This window comes from Magnolia sinica, chromosome 5 (genome assembly GCF_029962835.1).
Source record: "Magnolia sinica isolate HGM2019 chromosome 5, MsV1, whole genome shotgun sequence".
Lineage (NCBI taxonomy): Eukaryota > Viridiplantae > Streptophyta > Magnoliopsida > Magnoliales > Magnoliaceae > Magnolia > Magnolia sinica.
In genome coordinates this window covers 80052136-80066059 of record NC_080577.1, presented here as the reverse complement: position 1 = coordinate 80066059, position 13924 = coordinate 80052136, and the positions used below count along the sequence as shown (strand labels likewise).

Sequence of the window (13924 nt, the reverse complement as noted above, 5' to 3'; positions counted from 1 at the left end):
GAAATACCTGTGGAGGCTACGCCCCTAATGTCGCTAGGGCGTATAGTAATCACAACACACAACGCAAGATGCATGAGTCATACAATCCAGTCATGCATCAATCCTGCGCATACCGTGTGCTCATGTGAGATAACCTCTGCCTATCAGGGAGTCTCATAACAACATGCTCAATGACATATGCAATGATCAACCACATCTTATAACAAACATGTAGATGATGCGCATGGGCATGTATCATGATGCTATGCTATCATGTACTCATAATCGGTATCAATAACCAGCAATGCTATCATGTACTCATAATCGGTATCAATAACCGACAACGCTATCATGTAATCATAATCGACCTCGACAATGTGGACATTTAACCAACATTGCCCCCAAGGAATGGACAACATAGAGCCTAACATATAGTGGATCCATGACCTCACTCAAGAGCTTAATACACATCACGATGGGCCTCTCACATGGGCCTAATATACATCACAATGGGCTCCATCGCCTGGCCCTCAAATGCACCACAATGGGCCACATCACATAGGCCTCATGTACATCACATAAGTCTCGACAATCGGCCTTGGCAATCGAAATCGGCCCTGACAATCGAAATCGGGCTCAACAATCGAAATTGGCCTATACAATTGGCCTTGACAAATCGGAATCGGTGTCAATACTCGGCCTCGACAATCGGAATCGGCCTACACAATCAACCTCGACAAATCGAAATTGGCCTTAATACTCGGCCTCTACAATCGGCCTCGATTGGAATCGACAATTGGTCACGATAACCAGTTTTGATCGCTAATCGGTCAATCAGCCACGACAATCAAAATCGATCAATACTCAAATCGGCAAATCGGTCATGATATCCGGCCTCGATCGCTAATCGGTTAATCGGCCACAATAATCAAAATCCATCGATACTCAGAATCGGCGAATCGGTCACGATAACCGGCCTTGATCGCTAATCGGTCAATCGGCCACAACAATCAAAATCAATCGATACTCAGAATCGGCAAATCGGTCACGATAATCTACCTTGATCGCTAATCAGTCAATTGGCCACGACAATCAAAATCGATCGATACTCAGAATCGGCAAATTGGTCACGATAATCGACCTTGATCGCTAATCGGTCAATCGACTACGACAATCAAAATCGATCGATACTCAGAATTGGCAAATCGGTCACGATAATCAACCTTGATCGCTAATCGGTCAATCGGCCACGACAATCAAAATCGATCGATACTCAGAATCTGTAAATCGGTCACGATAATCGACCTTGATCGCTAATCGGTCAATCGGCCACGTCAATCAAAATCGATCGATACTCAGAATCAGCAAATCGTTCACGATAATCGACCTTGATCGCTAATCGGTCAATCAGCCACGACAATCAAAATCGATCGGTACTCAGAATCGGCAAATCAGTCACGGTAATCGACCTTGATCGCTAATCGGTCAATCAGCCACGACAATCAAAATCGATCGATACTCAGAATCGGCAAATCGGTCACGGTAATCGACCTTGATCGCTAATCGGTCAATCGGCCACGACAATCAAAATCGACCGATACTCAGAATCGACAAATCGGTCACGATAATCAACCTAACAAAGCCTAAGAGAAGGTCACAATGAGGACATCTAATCGTCATTGCCTATCAAGGTAGACATTCAACCAACATTGCTCCCAAGGAGTGGCCCATACAAAGGATCCACACACAACGCAACGACCATACATACCTCGCACTGGGCCTCAACCATGGGCCTCGAATACATCACAATGGGCCTTGCCCATAGGCCATGAATACGTCACAATGGACCCCGCCTATGGGCCTCAAATCCACAATAGGTGAGCCCTACACATGGGCCTTACATACATCAAGTGGGCTTCATCAATGGGCCGCATTAATAGGCCTTATACACATCAAGTGGGCTACATCATTGGGCCGCACTAATGGGCCTTATACACATCAAGTGGGCTACATCATTGGGCCGCACTAATGGCCTTATATACATCAAGTGGGCTACATCATTAGGCCGCACTAATGGACCTTATATACATCAAGTGGGCTACATCATTGGGCCACACTAATGGGCTTATACACATCAAGTGGGCTACATCATAACAGGTACGTAGCTGGTGTGAGGGTACTCCAGCCGATCCATTTCCACACGTGCATCAAGGTAAGTACCACCATCCAAGGACTGGACGGTGGAGATACATACATCACGTGGGTCCCACGTCCCATGTGGACCAATGGACAGAGTGGATATAGAATAAATACATCAAGGTGGGCCATGTTGGATGGCATAGATAAGACACAAAAATCTAGGTGGGGCCTCATCAGAACAGTCCAGATATGGATAGTGGGGATACAAAATACATACGACAAGGTGGGCCCCCACCATAACGTCTATTTTCCACCAATTTGTCCATACGGTCACAAAGACTTGGTTAAGGAGGAAAAACAAATATCATTGCTCCAAAACTTCTATACTCCCAAGAAGTTTCAATGGTGGATGATCAATCCCCACTGATTTCTGCAGTGTGGTCCACCTGATGGATGGCTGGATCTATCACACATTTCATGGTGGGTCCCATCCAGATGGACGGCCAGGATGAAGCAGATATCCCAGGCGGGATCCACAGAATTTGCTGACACAAGTACAACAGCTATTTGTTGCGGGTACCAGCCCACCATCCATCAGATGGACAGTTTGGATGAAGAACAAATGGACGGTGGGGGTATAAAATATATACATCACAGCGTGGCCCACGGTGCTTGCGACTGCACATACAGTAGCAGTTGCAGCGGCTGCTGGCCCACCGTCCATCAGACGGACAGTTAGGATTTAAATAGATGGACGGTGGGGATTTGAGCCACTAGCTGATGTAAACACATTAGCTATGTGCTGGTATGGTGGTAGACCAGCCAATCCTCTCTTACGTGGGTGGGTCCCACGTGCTGGGCTCCGCACGGTGTGCTTCCACCTGAGATTTGCATTTGCCTCATTCCAGCCTATAGCCTGGGTCCTGGATGAACGACGTGAATGAAACACGTGCCTTATGTGGGGCCCATAGAATCCGCTGATGTCCTGCAGTGGGATGGCCCACTGTTCAGATGGTGGACGACGTAGATAGAGCAGATACATCACTGTGGCCCTACACAGCACCGTCCAAATGGACGGTGCAGATAAATACATCATGGTAGGCTCCACGAACCTCGCTGACATCACTCCATCAGCCATATGGCTGGGGCGTGAGGAATCCCAGCCAATCCACTCCTCATCAGGTGGGTCCCACATGGGGCCCACCATAATATAATATTATCTTTTAGTATATATATATATACAGAGAAAGAGGGAGCGACGCAGCTTCAACATCCAGTGTCCAATCTGGATGGACGGCTTGGATGAAACACAAACATCAGTGGGGCCCACGGTTGCGACGCAATACAGAAGCTACATGGCTGCGTGGGTCCCACCGTCCCACACCGTGGATGGTGAGGATCAACATCAAGGTGGGCCAAAAAATGGAAAAAGGGAGAGAGAGAGAGAGAGGGAGATCGGATGATGGAGGGACCCTGCCACTATGGGTCACTCTTAAATACAAAACATACATCAAGATGGGTCCCGCCAATATGGGCCCTTAAATCACAAAAAGACAAATACAAGATCACCTACCTTAGATCTCTTCTTCCTTCTTCCGCCAATGCATGCTAGATCTCCAAATGAACAATTTCAACGGTTGTGATCAAACTTGGATGGTGGAGATGGGAGATAGAAGTGGGCCACACAAAGCTTCTCCCATGAAGAGCCATGGACGTGGGTTGCTTGGGAGGAAAAATGAGAGAGAGATGAGAGAGAGAGGTGTAAGAGAGAGAGAGATAGAGATTGGTGTGATGGGTGAAAAGGTGAGTGATGGTTGTACTTTATGTAAGAGAGTGTTGACTTTAGGGGTTGCTTGGGGATGGGGTGATGTGTACTTGACATGAGGTGTGATTGATGAGATTGATGGGACATGATTTGAAATCTTTCTTGGGTTTGTAAATGCGCGGTGTTTTCTCGAACTGAACGCGGGCCCACATCTCCTGGCCTGGGTATTGCCTCGACGCGCGAGATGCGGCATTGGAACCGCGGCGACGGCGCGGTCGCTAGGGTACAACTTTCGGATGAGTTGACTCTGGTTTGCAGGACTCGGCTTAGGATCGTGCGCAAACATCGGATAAGGGTCGAAGGTTGCTGGAATTCGATCGGGAGGATCGCGGGAACCTACAGAACGGTACGAAGTAGGATACGGGCCTTACACCCATGTTACTTCGTGAGCTATTCATCATGCACATTAAATAATTCCATGATACATTATCATAATAAGTCAATTAAGGTATATATAATTATAAGCACATGATTATCAATTTAAAGTAAACACACAAATTCCATAATGATTGGGATAGATAAACTCCTATTAACATAGTTAAAGTAGGAATTTAATCTAATATGTTATTAATATAACATAAGTTAGAATTACAGAATATGACACTGAAACAAATCCAACAAAAGTAATGTAGACAATTATAATATAATTAAGGAATCATTAGTTGTAACTTCTTGGGCTAATAGATAGAAGCTTGGCAAGGATGGTCATCACCTCCAACTTAGTTATGAGTTCCTAGAGTGAAATTGTTGATATCATTTCCTCTTCTGGTTCTAATCCCAAATCCTTAAACTCTCATTTTCCAATCCAAAAAACTCACTCTCTCTACCTCACTCTCCCTATTCTTATATTTCTGTAATGAGATTCGTATGTAGAGAGGGGCTGACCACAAAAAGGTGTTCATAAAGGATTTTTAAGGTTTGGTTGCCCTAAAAATATAATTAAATCTTACAATCACAAGGGGATAACCAATTTTGGCTATTGGGGCCCGATTTGTAATGACACAACCGATATAATCTATGAAATGGTCACCATTGACGGTGGTCAACACAATGCTACACTCACATTGCATTTCGATCACCTTGATCGATGAATACAGATAAAGAACCAATTTAATGGTGAACGATAATCGATTAAGGATGTGGCTTTAAGCTTATCTGTAGGACAGTGGTTAAGGTCGATGTTTGTGATTTGATCGCGAATTGATGGTCTGAAGTTTTCAACACTAAATACTTCCAAGATAGCATAATTAACTTCCATTTTAGGAAAGATCTTGGAAGTTCCATTCTCTACAAAAGGTTCTCTTCACACTCTCATGTGCCCCACTTATGACTTAATGTTGTATAATTAGGCCAAACATCTCGACCAACCAATCCACATAGGATGACAAGCCCACTACAGCAAGTGCTTTCTATAGCTTCGATGTCGACGACCCACTAACGAGTGGTCTAAAGCTCCACATATTCCATAACTAAGTGAGCCCCACATATTCCACCATTAACTAGAAACAATACACAATTTTAAACATAAGGGCAACATACTATCATCTTTCACATCATACATTATATTGGGCACACTAGCCACATACACAAGCAAACTAAGAAAAAGCCTAATTATCTAATTTATGCATTTTAAAATAGGCTTCACTAAGTGTGGTCCACTTGACTAGAGGTAGTATGCAAGGTACACTAACCACTAGGCAATGGGCTGCCCAACGGGCTCAAAGAAGGTTACCATGATGGGCTTCTCACTCCCCAATGATTTCTCTTAGTGTTGGGAGAAGTTGGGCATTAGGGTTTCCTTGTTTAGATGGGCTCATGGTCACCTATATTTTAAGACAACAATTGGGCAACAAGATCTATCCAATTTACATTTCACAAGTTAGATAATACTCATTTACAAAACATGTCAGGACGGCCTCATTAGATGAAGGGTAAGGCCCATATAAGACAATCCACACTAAATGGCCCAGCTAAGGTTTTGGGCCCACCACCACTTAGGAGTTCATTTTTTGGTTTTAGATGCTACATTAAATGCCTTGTGAAAGTGGTGAACCCCACTGATGTGGCTCCACATAAATTTTATGTCAAACAAAATTTTGGTGAAAAAGTGGTCTTGGGCCATTTTTTTGTCAGTTTCATGATCCTGTGGGGCCCACATCTGGTGAAAGGAAAGAGAAATCTTGTAGATCTATGTATGGGCTTTAAAACTGAGTGTGTTCAATTTACGATGATGTCCCAAACATGGGTACTTGGGGAGACTGTGCAGAAAATATAATACAAAAATAGTTGTCCTGTTTTTTAGTACATCCCACGATCACATGAGGCCACTTTCGGCCTTCCGTCAGGTGCCCATGGTAGTCCTACATATGGAATTCAAAACCTATAAGTTGGGCCCCGCTGGATGCAAATACATAATTTTTGGCATAAGGCTAAATATGAGCATTTCAATTTTCAGCACAAAATTTTCCGCACAATTGTGCCTGGCCCCATTTTAAGATCCGCTCCCCGATCATATGGGGTCCTCTTTAGCCCAAGTAAAATATTATTTTTCTAGCTATAGGTATAGGCTAGAAATTTTGGGTGGCGGCCCATGCCTATCATGTACGTGGGGTCCACCATAGAGGCCCAAAGTTGGTCAAAAATCTAGAAAATTAGATATACAGTTTACGAATGGATCTGTCCCAGCTTTGGGCCCACTTCTCAAACATTTGGAGGCCGTTCCTGATGAAGTGGTGGAACATTACAATAATCTGACATGTGTAATAAACATCCCCCATGGTAGGTCCATATGCTACATAGCATGGGGCCCCATGTGGTGTCAAAGAGGCCTACATGCAAGTGGGGCCAACACGCTAGTGAAGTATAAATAAAACACACACATCAATGCACATGATTTTTTAGATTGGATGGCCTAATAAAATACATAATCAGAAGTGGGTCCCTCTCTCAAGTGGGTTCAGAATAAGAGGATGAACGTCGTAGACAACATATATACAACATACACATGAGTTATGTTAGTCAAATTTATATGATTAGACTATCTGTTGAAAAATTTGAGCTAACGAATGGTCTTAGAATATATCATTATGCTAAAAATAAGTTTTCAGCCATATAGGATCTTGGATCCATCTTAACTACATATAACAATTTAAGATTTACCCTTATAGAAGCATCTATCAGTCCTTTTTTTTTTAATTTTTAATAATAATAATTCTATCAGTAAAAAATCTAACCATAGGGACCTTACATATGATAATTAACTTAATTAAGTAAACTAAGAAAAAATATCAAATAGATATGACCGTTTGAATCACAGGTATGACCAATATAATGTGTAACCATCGCAAGCCTCTAGATACATTTTCATATAAGGCCAAGATCTCAGTCATCCGAAATCTAATCGAGTTGTATTATATACCATTAGAAAGTTACTTCGATTTTCTATAAATCTAAATGATCATATGTTTCTATTGGGTCCACTAAAAAGACAAAAAATGAGTCCTCTTTTAGCAAATTGAGACCATCTGTGTGCTGCTGGACAGTAGTTCGATAAAAGTGATGCTACGAGAGATTTGATCATTAGATAACCACAAAATTTGGTCTAGGGTTAGCTCATAGTTGGTACATACTATCACTAAGTTTTACTTTAGATCTTAAAACGATTGATTTTATACAATTTTTATGAGTTGCTGGGCAGATAGAAAAAGAGGATTACATGTGAAAGGTGTTGATATAATGTTCATCCTAGTGGACCATACCGATGTAGGCCACCTTTCTAACTGCCATATCAAATCCTATATGCAAATGCGGCCCACACCAGTGGGCCCCATACACATCAACAAAACACAAAATGAAGAAAAAAGAGAAGGAAGAAGAGGATGGAAGGAGGGGGCGTAGACTCACGTCAAATGGATGAATGCCTGGATGATGATGAGTGGTCCACTCCCTCCAAGTTCTATGGTAGGCCACACCTTGGCCCCACTCTCTCTCTCTCTAAATTTTAGAAATTTTCTAAGTGTAGCAAAAATATAAGTGTAAGAGAGCCCATACCCTTTTATAGAGAATGGGAGTTGAGGTGGCAAATTTGGGAGGGTCTTGTTGGTGTTAAAAGTGAGGTAGAAGGTGATGTATACTTTGGGTAGTGGATGGATGAGGTAGATGGTGCTAAACATGCATTGACCGATGTAGATGAAATCTAGGCATGCATTGGCCGATGTAGATGAAATCTAAGCATGCATTGGCTAGTGGATGTTATTGATTGTAGGTTGTAGGTGATGCATGGTAGATGATGAAGTGGAGTGTTTCAATTGGTTGTTTGAAGTGGTGTAGCATAAAACAAGGCATACATTATATGTACGTGTAGGATGAGGTAGCCATGAACCATTATTAGTTTTTGATGTATGAGGGGAGGGCTAATGATGAATTTTGGGGTAGAATCCATTTTATCTCATAATGCATTGTCTCATATGTGCTAACACTTCATTTGTCATGTAGTGCTTGTCTTATATTGTGATAATTCCTATATTTTATAAAGTGATCTTTAAGCCCACATGGGCCCAAGTCTAATAATGGACCTAACACAATAAATGTTGTTTGTGTTATATGATACACAATTTAGGCCGTGTATTCAATGGGCTATATCTCACTAATGGAGCAACGGATTGATGTACAATTTTCACCGTTGTGACCATAGGTCTGACCGTTGAATGTAGTGTGCTATGTTCTCATAATACATCGTCCTAGCTAGTGGGGTGTTTCACACAGGAATCTCATCGAAATTTTGTCTTGTTTTAACCATATTCTCCTCAAAGTATGAGTCATTCTCAGTTATGTTTTGAGCATTCAAAACCATGATTTGAGATGATTCAGGCATACTCAGATATATTCTAACTCGACGGTAGATGGAAAGCCGGTCGACTAGACCTCCTTCACTTAGAAGTCGCTATGCATAGTCCCTTACTCACTTGGGTATGAATCAAGCACAAAAAACTAGGTCCTAAACCTAAACCTAGATAATATAATCCTACAACGAGAATTAAAAATCTTACGACAATTAGAATCAGCTAAAAGGCAGTAAGAATAAGTCGAGGGAATGGAGTTACCGATTTAGACGAATTAAGATTAAGAATGCTAGAAAAAAATAAAAAGCAAAACAATGTTAGTTTTTTAAAAAAAATCTATAAAACTACCTAACTAGAACTAACTTTCTAGAATTACACCCTAAAAACAAAATCCTAGATTAGAACTAGAAATCAAAACTTTAACCTAAACCTAAGTATTCCCATTATAATTTTTCGATAACGATGCCAAAAACTTGATTGAACGCAAGGGTTGACAACCCTAAGTATAGGGCTATGAAGTAGTGATAACTCTGCAAGACCAATAGCGATCCATAGAGAATTTGTTGAGAATATATTAAGAGCTTATATAAAGGATAACGGTTGGTCTGAGTTTTTAATCTAGCGGAATAGAAGAGTTGTAAAAACAATTAAAAAAAAGACTAAGGATTCAAGAATTCCTGATCAATAGACTTTGAATTTAATTCGTCTTCTCAAGTTTATAACTCAACTAGATATGGAATTCAATCCCTTATGATTGAAAGATAATACAATAATATCAATAAAAACATCCAACATAAATTAGTATCATGATATGCTTGATCTCTCATGAAGATATAATTAATCACATCGCAAAGAGTGGATAACATTTAATATATCTTGTGGCGATAATAGATCAAATAACATTACAGATCCATTCATTTCCCAATGTAAGAATTCAATCATATCCGATCACAATTCAACACAAAAACCTTAACTTTTATTGAAAAATGAATTAACTATCGAATATTCATTAAAATGTTCATTCCTTAACCTTAGCTAAGAGATTAGCCAAACATGACTAACATCTTAAACAAAATGAAAAGAAAAACTAAAAATATATATACTGGATGTAATCGCGATTAGGGAAGGATTATGGCTTTCTAAGGTGTTCTAAAGGGTTCAAGGGCATAGTGGGGGTGGCTAACAGTGAAGTGTGAATTGACAGTGGGTGTACTAACAAGCTAACCTCCCCCCACCCCAAAAAAAAAGGGTTCAAGGGCATAGATAAGGTTTCAAAGGAAATTCGAGGGTTGTTCAGACCAGTATAAGATCTATCATCTTTTGTAAATTTGCTTTTATAGTGTATTACTTGTCGATTTGTGCCGTAGTTTTATCTTACAGAGGTTTTTCTATGTAAAAATTGAATTGTCTTCTTGTTGGGTTTGTTTGTGCGATTGTGATTATTTTGCTTGATTTTGCTCTTGGTATTTTCACAAGTCCCAACACAAGATATATAAAGAGCCTCTTAGGCTACTTCTCTCTTATAAGTTCTGGGCCTATTGTCAACCCATTGAGATATAAATACTGTGATTTTAGGGCATTATTCTCCTAAATGGTTGAGAAAATCCCCAACAATAGCATGACTAAAAAAACATGACGTTTGTAGGCTTTTGTATCATCCAAATACAAGAAAATCATTACACTTTCAAGCTCTCAGCGACTCTGCTCGCAGAACATCTGACCACTCAGCAATTCCTAGCCCACGGCACGCCCATGTCTTTCACATTACAGGCTGGACGACCGTGATTTTTCATACAGAAGATAGGTGTAGTAGTAGATGTTTAAGATTGCCCAATTTCTGCTCAGTTATAGGAAGAAAAGTGTATTAGACTTAGTGGACGGTCGACATGGATGAAGCCAAGGCCACCAAATCCAGATCCATCCAGGAGAATGGAGAGGTTTCGCCCACTAAAATATGTTTCTTAAGAAATAAGGGAGGTGATAACATCTCTACAGTACACATGTCAGGTTGGTGTGTTAATCAAGACCGTCCAACAAGGAGTATAATTCAGGCATGACTTCTTTTTCAAAAATTACTACTTGAAACGATAAGAGCAATCACTTTACTTTCTGCCCCTCAAGGTCGACCATTAACAGTTTGTTTTGCTAAGAAGTTTTTTATGATGGGTTCTCAATCACCACTCTTTCCTGTGGTGGTCCACCTGAGTTTGGATCTGCCTTATTTTTGCACTTATGCCTTAAAATGAGCTAACAAAATGGACGGACGGTATGGATAACACACATACATCATGGTGAGGTCTACAGAACTGTCCGTTACTGAGACCTCGGTTTTCTAGGGGTTACTACCGAATCCGAGTCTTATATGAATAGGAAATCGGATTGCGTACTGAGTCGCTCAGTACGCCCTAATCGTATTGAGTAAACTCAGTTGGGACCACCTTGAATGTATGTAGTCTATCCACTCCGTCCATCCATTTTTCCATCTAATTTAAGGGGTTGAGCCTAAAATTAAAGTATATCCAAAGATCAAGCGGATCATACCACTAGAAACAGTGGAGATAATGATTTCCACCGTTGAAACCTTTCTAGGCCCCACAGTGATGTTTATTTGTCATCCAACCTGTTCATAAGATCATGCAGACATGGATGAAGGGAAAAAAACAAATATAAGCTTGATCCAAAACTTCTGTGGCCCCCAAGCATTTTGAAACGGTAGACATTCAATTCAACTGTTTCCTGTGGTGTGGTCCATTTGAATAGTGGATATGCCTCATTTTTGGGCCAAAGGCCTAAAATTATTTGTTAAAATGGATGGTCGGAGCGGATAAAATACATAAATCATGGTGGACCTCACAAAGTTTACTCAGTACGCTAAGGGAGTTACTCACTTCGCAATCCGCTTCCTATGAATAGCTTAAACCATTAGGTCCACTGGATAGAAAGTTCGGATTAACACGTGACCCCTCACCGTGGTAGTAATGCCTTATTCTGATTAATGTTATATCTGACAATAATAATATATTTTTAGATTCTTTAATACCGAGAGGTGCTGTGGTGTAGTCGGTCATCACGTCAGTCTTACACACTGAAGGTCCCCAGTTCGAACCTGAGCAGCACCAATGCTGTAAAATCTTTTGTTTTCAATCAATCTAGCAGCACTAACGTGTTATCTATTTTTTTTTTTTTTTTTTAAAATTTTCTGCTAGAGTGTGCCTTGTGAGAAGGGAAGGCCTACATGTTATGTTTATGACATCAAAACCTTTCCTATTAAATCACTAAATGGGCTGCCCGAGCATTTTATTATTCTTAATTGGCATATATACCATTTTTTACGGTGTGGCTCATTTTATGTTTAAACCAACCAAATTTTTTGTTTTTACCAGCATCATTGACGATTACATCTATTAGATTGTTGGATAGCATACAAATATAATGTGGGACCCATAGTTTTATCACTTATCTAAAGGAACAAGTGTCCAATTAGTATTATTGTAATTTCATTGCTCACAAATTAAGCACATCCTTGGGAATTTCAATGGTACAAGCATTATTTGGTAAAATCTTAATTATTAAGGAATTTTTTTTTTTTTTTTTTTTTTTTAAAGATAAGAGATTCTTTATTTCCTCCAAAAGAGCATGCAGCCCAAAGAATAAAAAAGATTCCCATACCATGCTAGGGAGAGGGAATGTAGAAAAATGAGAGAAGAAAAAAACCCCAATCCGAGTAAAGGAAGCTCACAGCACATGACAAGAAAATGAGAAGAGAGAAGACTAAGAAAAAGAAGAAAGCCCACACTCCTAGGTTAGGATAAAGAAAAAGGAAAAGAAAAAGCCCATATGATAGATTAGGGAGAGGAAGAGAAGAAAGAGAGACCAAGAAAGGTTAGGTTTAAAGGAGTGAAGCTAACTCAAATTCGAGACACTACGAATGGAGGAGTTTGAAGGTGTGGTGGAGAGCATAGATATATATTTTTTTTTCACCTACTAGTAATCTTCACCTCCCCACCATGGTCTTTGATGGTTTGCGGGCAAAAAGTTTTATGCTTCAAAATGAAGAATTTAGATTGGATATAGCTTGATAACAAGGTTGGTTTGTTCACTTCAATGAGGATTCCTGAGACAATGGAGATAAAGAGCATTAGACAAAAGAAGATAATGAAAATGCTCTTATCTCTCGGCTCTTAGTTGTCAGCATCAGTAATTGCCCCCCCAAACAATCCTTAAGAGGGCGAGAAGCATGAGAGACCAATCTTGGTTGGATTAATTTTAGTGCAAGAAATTGTCCAAGAAGCCTCATGGCAATTTGTAGAATTAAATTGATGATAATCTAGGCTTTGTTTGTAATTATGATGGAAAGAGGTTGGAAAATCCTAGGCAATTGAGATGTGCATAGGAGCAATCATGGCTATGGTTGTCCCAAAGATGAATGAGGCCCGGGACCTCATGTCCTCTATACTCATCTAATTTTAGTTTATCTATTTATACCATTCTTATTGTCCTCTCTTCCATCTATATCATAGGCATGCCAGGTCCATATATTTTTTGGGTATGCCCCTTGTACAACATGGCCTAGTTAATGAATAGTTCAAATCTTGCATAAAAAATGTCTTTTTGTTGAAAATAAAAACAACATTAAGAAAAATCAATAAAATAGGAAAGAGCAAGGGAGAAGATTGTTACCTAAGCACCTCCTAGATACATGTTCCACAATTCTCTTTTGTTAATGTTAGTGTCTTGTTTGTCAATGACGTGAGCTGGGGAGTCGTGACTTAGTTGACCTCTCATTGGAAGGCATTGAATACCAAAGACTTGAAGATTTGAAGCATCGAGGCTTGAAGACAACATGTAAATTGAGGTGCCTTGGTAATCCTAGCTCAAGACCTATTTAGTTCCAAAATAACATACCTTTAGATGATCATTTTCCCATAGGCAAATTCTTGTTTAATCATCCTAAGCCTTAGACATTATAAGCTAGGTTCTTAGAGGTTCAGATCTTCTGAAAACTAGAAAACACAATCATAAAAAATATGGAGACTGTCAATCAAATCGACAGTCCATCAATTTGATTCGATTGATCGAAGGTTTTGATCAATCAATTGAAGGGTCTAATCAAAGACAGTAAAAAATGTCCATTGAACAA

At 40.1% G+C, this 13924-nt stretch overlaps 1 non-coding gene across 1 annotated transcript; it reads left to right on the top strand.

Moving 5' to 3' along the window:
* Positions 1–11829: 11829 nt before the first annotated feature.
* TRNAV-UAC (transfer RNA valine (anticodon UAC)) lies at positions 11830–11903 on the top strand. The gene has a single exon. It is a non-coding gene; the product is annotated as a tRNA-Val (tRNA).
* The last annotated feature ends 2021 nt before the right edge of the window (positions 11904–13924 follow it).